Source organism: Bufo bufo, chromosome 1 (genome assembly GCF_905171765.1).
Source record: "Bufo bufo chromosome 1, aBufBuf1.1, whole genome shotgun sequence".
Taxonomy (NCBI): Eukaryota; Metazoa; Chordata; class Amphibia; order Anura; family Bufonidae; genus Bufo; species Bufo bufo.
In genome coordinates, this window is record NC_053389.1 from 774,611,168 (window position 1) to 774,617,167 (window position 6,000).

The following is a 6,000-nucleotide window of genomic DNA, read 5'->3' on the forward strand; positions in this document are numbered from 1 at the left end:
ACCCCATTTTGGAAAGAAGACACCCCAAGGTATTCCGTGAGGGGCATGGCGAGTTCCTAGAATTTTTTATTTTTTGTCACAAGTTAGCGGAAAATGATGATTTTTTTTTTCTTACAAAGTCTCATATTCCACTAACTTGTGACAAAAAATAAAAACTTCCATGAACTCACTATGCCCATCACGAAATACCTGGGGGTGTCTTCTTTCCAAAATGGGGTCACTTGTGGGGTAGTTATACTGCCCTGGCATTTTAGGGGACAAATGCGTGAGAAGTAGTTTGAAATCAAAATCTGTAAAAAATGGCCGGTGAAATCCGAAAGGTGCTCTTTGGAATGTGGGCCCCTTTGCCCACCTAGGCTGCAAAAAAGTGTCACACATCTGGTATTGCTGTACTCAGGAGAAGTTGGGCAATGTGTTTTGGGGTGTCATTTTACATATACCCATGCTGGGTGACATAAATATCTCGGTCAAATGCCAACTTTGTATACAAAGTTGTCTTTTAGCCAAGATATTTCTCTCACCCAGCATGGGTATATGTAAAAAGACACCCGCAAAACACATTGCCCAACTTCTCCTGAGTACGGTGATACCAGATGTGTGACACTTTTTTGCAGCCTAGGTGGGCAAAGGGGCACCTTTGGGATTTCACCGGCCATTTTTTACAGATTTTGATTTCAAACCACTTCTCACGCATTCGGGCCCCTAAAATGCCAGGGCAGTATAACTACCCCACAAGTGAGCCCATTTTGGAAAGAAGACACCCCAAGGTATTTCGTGATGGGCATAGTGAGTTCATGGAAGTTTTTATTTTTTGTCACAAGTTAGTGGAATATGAGACTTTGTAAGAAAAAAATAAATAAAAAAAAAATCATTATTTTCTGCTCACTTGTGACAAAAAATAAAAAATTCTAGGAACTCGCCATGCCCCTCACGGAATACCTTGGGGTGTCTTCTTTCCAAAATGGGGTCACTTGTGGGTTAGTTATACTGCCCTGGCATCCTAGGGGCCCTAATGTGTGGTAAGTAGGTAAATGACCTGTGAAATCCGAAAGGAGGCTCTTTGGAATGTGGGCCCCTTTGCCCACCTAGGCTGCAAAAAAGTGTCACACATGTGGTATCGCCGTATTCAGGAGAAGTTGGGCAATGTGTTTTGGGGTGTCTTTTTACATATACTCATGCTCGGTGAGAGAAATATCTCGGCAAAAGACAACTTTTCCCATTTTTTATACTAAGTTGGCATTTGACCAAGATATTTATCTCACCCAGCATGGGTATATGTAAAATGACACCCCAAAACACATTGCCCAACTTCTCCTGAGTACGGCGATACCAGATGTGTGACACTTTTTTGCAGCCTAGATGCGCAAAGGGGCCCATATTCCTTTTATGAGGGCATTTTTAGACATTTGGATCCTAGACTTCTTCTCACGCTTTAGGGCCCCTAAAATGCCAGGGAAGTATAAATACCCCACATGTGACCCCATTTTGGAAAGAAGACACCCCAAGGTATTCAATGAGGGGCATGGCGAGTTCATAGAATTTTATTTTTTTTGGCACAAGTTAGCGGAAATTGATTTTTTTTTTTTTTTCTCACAAAGTCTCCCTTTCCGCTAACTTGGGACAAAAATTTCAATCTTTCATGGACTCAATATGCCCCTCACGGAATACCTTGGGGTGTCTTCTTTCCGAAATGGGGTCACATGTGGGGTATTTATACTGCCCTGGCATTCTAGGGGCCCTAAAGCGTGAGAAGAAGTCTGGAATATAAATGTCTAAAAAAATTTACGCATTTGGATTCCGTGAGGGGTATGGTGAGTTCATGTGAGATTTGATTTTTTGACACAAGTTAGTGGAATATGAGACTTTGTAAGAAAAAAAAAAAAAGAATTTCCGCTAACTTGGGCCAAAATTTTTTTTGAATGGAGCCTTACAGGTGGGTGATCAATGACAGGGGGGTGATCAATGACAGGGGGGTGATCAGGAAGTCTATATGGGGTGATCACCCCCCTGTCATTGATCACCCCCCTGTAAGGCTCCATTCAGATGTCCGTATGTGTTTTGCGGATCCGATCCATGTATCCGTGGATCCGTAAAAAACATACGGACATCTGAATGGAGCCTTACAGGGGGGTGATCAATGACAGGGGGGTGATCAAGGAGTCTATATGGGGTGATCACCCCCCTGTCATTGATCACCCCCCTGTAAGGCTCCATTCAGATGTCCGTATGTGTTTTGCGGATCCGATCCATGTATCCGTGGATCCGTAAAAAACATACGGACATCTGAATGGAGCCTTACAGGGGGGTGATCAATGACAGGGGGGTGATCAATGACAGGGGGGTGATCAGGGAGTCTATATGGCGTGATCACCCCCCTGTCATTGATCACCCCCCTATAAGGCTCCATTCAGATGTCCGTATGTGTTTTGCGGATCCGATCCATGTATCCGTGGATCCGTAAAAAACATACGGACATCTGAATGGAGCCTTACAGGGGGGTGATCAATGACAGGGGGGTGATCAGGGAGTCTATATGGGGTGATCACCCCCCTGTAAGGCTCCATTCAGACGTCTGTATGTGTTTTGCGGATTTGATCCATGTATCCGTGGATCCGTAAAAAACATACGGACATCTGAATGGAGCCTTACAGGGGGGTGATAAATGACAGGGGGGTGATCAGGGAGTCTATATGGGGTGATCACCCCCCTGTAAGGCTCCATTCAGACGTCTGTATGTGTTTTGCGGATTTGATCCATGTATCCGTAGATCCGTAAAAATCATACGGACGTCTGAATGGAGCCTTACAAGGGGGTGATCAATGACAGGGGTTGATCAATGACAGGGGGGTGATCAGGGAGTCTATATGGGGTGATCAGGGGTTAATAAGGGGTTAATAAGTGACGGGGGGGTGTAGTGTAGTGGTGTTTGGTGCTACATATTGCTGAGCTACCTGTGTCCTCTGGTGTTCGATCCAAACAAAAGGGACCACCAGAGGACCAGGAAGCAGGTATATTAGACGCTGTTATCAAAACAGCGTCTAATATACCTGTTAGGGGTTAAAAAAATCGCATCTCCAGCCTGCCAGCGAACGATTGCCGCTGGCAGGCTGGAGATCCACTCGCTTACCTTCCGATCCTGTGAACGAGCGCGCCTGTGTGCGCGCGTTCACAGGAAATCTCGCGTCTCGCGAGATGACGCATATATGCGTGACTGTGCGCAGGGCTGCCGCCTCCGGAACGCGATCCTGCGTTAGGCGGTCCGGAGGCGGTTAAAGGGATTCTGTCACCAGATTTAACCCTATTAAGTTAGCTGACATTAGCGATTAGTGTTGAGCGCGAATAATTGAATATCTAATTTTTTTCGCGAATATCGGCACTTCGCTAATTCGCGAATATTTCGAATATAGTGATATAAATTCGATATTTCGAATATTCTTTTTTTTTTTTTTATTGTTATATTTTTTTCTTTCCCACTTCCCTAAAGTTGTTCTTACCTGTCCTTTGGATTCCTGGCTTCCTGGCTGCTCCAGTCAGTGCCCGTTGCCGCTTCTGCCGACTTCCGTGCTCATGGAGCGTCCCCATCACCATGGGAAAGTCTCCATATACTAGAATGTACTGTCGGATTTGAGAATTACGTGAAAAATCGCAATTCGATTATTTCAAGTTATAATAATCGAATTTCGATTTTAACTTAGCACTGCTATATTTAATTCTAGTCTAATATGGAATATAGCAGTGCTAAGTTAAAATCGAAATTCGATTATTATAACTTGAATTAATTGAATTGCGATTTCAACTTGGACCTGGTTTACTATGGTTGGCTTGGTAGAATTAGCGAATATGACGAATGTATTCGTCATATTCCACAAAACGAATATAACGAATGTAATCGTCATATTCCACCAAACGAAGATAACAAAGTATTCTGCATCTTCGTTTTAGCTACCTATTCATCAACTTCGCTAATTCTAGCAATCATATAGGAAAGTTTACTATAGAGACAGCTAAGTTTAATTCGCTATGCGATTATATGGCTGGTTTAAAAAAATAAATAAATAGAATAATTATAATACCTGATAATTATTATAATTATTCTATTTATAAAAAAAAAGCAAAGTAATATAATCGCATAGCGAATTAAACTTAGCTGTCTCTAAAGTAAACTTTCCTATATGATTGCTAGAATTAGCGAAGTTGATGAATAGGTAGCTAAAACAAAGATGGAGAATACTTCGTTATCTTAGTTTTGTGGAATATGACGAATACATTCATTATATTCGTTTTGTGGAATATGACGAATACATTCGTCATATTCGCTAATTCTACCAAGCCAACCATAGTAAACCAGGTCTAAGTTGAAATCGCAATTCGATTAATTCAAGTTATAATAATCGAATTTCGATTTTAACTTAGCACTGCTATATTCCATATTAGGCTATAATTAAATATAGCAGTGCTAAGTTAAAATCGAAATTCGATTATTATAACTTGAAATAATCGAATTGCGATTTTTCACGTAATTCTCAAATCCGACAGTACATTCTAGTATATGGAGACTTTCCCATGGTGATGGGGACGCTCCATGAGCACGGAAGTCGGCAGAAGCGGCAACGGGCACTGACTGGAGCAGCCAGGAAGCCAGGAATCCAAAGGACAGGTAAGAACTACTTTAGGGAAGTGGGAAAGAAAAAAATATAACAATAACAAAAAAAAAAAAAATTCAAGTTATAATAATCGAATTTCGATTTTAACTTAGCACTGCTATATTCCATATTAGGCTAGAATTAACGAATATGGAATATAGCAGTGCTAAGTTAAAATCGAAATTCGATTATTATAACTTGAATTAATCGCATTGCTATTTCAATAGGAGAGTAGCCTTTAAGTTAAAATCGCAATACGCGATTATTAAACTCGCATATTAATCGCGATAACAAGAATAATGACGAATATTCGATTTCGACGAATATAAAATGAATATTCTATCGAATATTCGCGAATTTCGTCGAAATCGAATATGGCACCTGCCGCTCATCACTATTAGCGATGTGCTAATGTCAGCTAAACCTAACTAGCCTATTCCTACTTTGATCTATGCACCCTTTACGCCAGAAATCTAACTTTTATATTATGCTAATTAGCCTCTAGGAGCAGGGGGGGCCTTGTTCCTGCTCCTAGAGGCTCAATTCTTCCACCTTTGTCGCCTCCCTCCAAGTCCTGATTGACAGGGCCAGGCAGCGCTCGCATCCGTCTACCAGCCCTGTACTCTGGTGAAATCTCGTGCCGTTCAGTATTCGGCGCAGGCGCGGTGAGGAAGCTGGCAGCCTGCGAGCATCTTTCCCTCACCGCAACCTTTCCCTCACCTGCGCCGAATGCTGAACGGCACGAGATTTCACCAGAGCACAGGGCTGGCAGACAGATGCGAGCGCTGCATGGCCCTGTCAATCAGGACTTGGAGGGAGGCGACAAAGGTGGGAGAACGGAGCCTCTAGGAGCAGGAGCAACGCCCCGCCCCCCCCGCTCCTAGAGGCTAATTAGCATATTATAAAAGTTAGATTTACGGGGGCATAGCGTAACGGGGGCATAGATCAAAGTAGGAATAAGCTAGTTAGGTTTAGCTGACATTAGCACATCGCTAATGTCAGCTAGCTTAATAGGGTTAAATCTGGTGACAGAAACCCTTTAATTTAATGTTTGTGTGTGTTGTTAAAAGATATCAACAGTATCCACTATAACAGTGACATCTACAGTACCCCGCCCCTTTAACAGTGACCTCCACAGTGGCCTGCCCCTTAACAATAACATCCACAGCACCCTCCCCTTTAACAGTGACCTCCACAGTGGCCACCCCTTTATTAGTGACCTCCACAGTACCCCGTCTTGTTAACAGTGATTTCCACAAAAACCTGCTCCCTTAACAGTGACCTCCACAGAGCTCCTTTCCCTTAAAATGTAACCTCCACAACACCCCGCCCCCTTAACAGTGACCTCTACAGCACC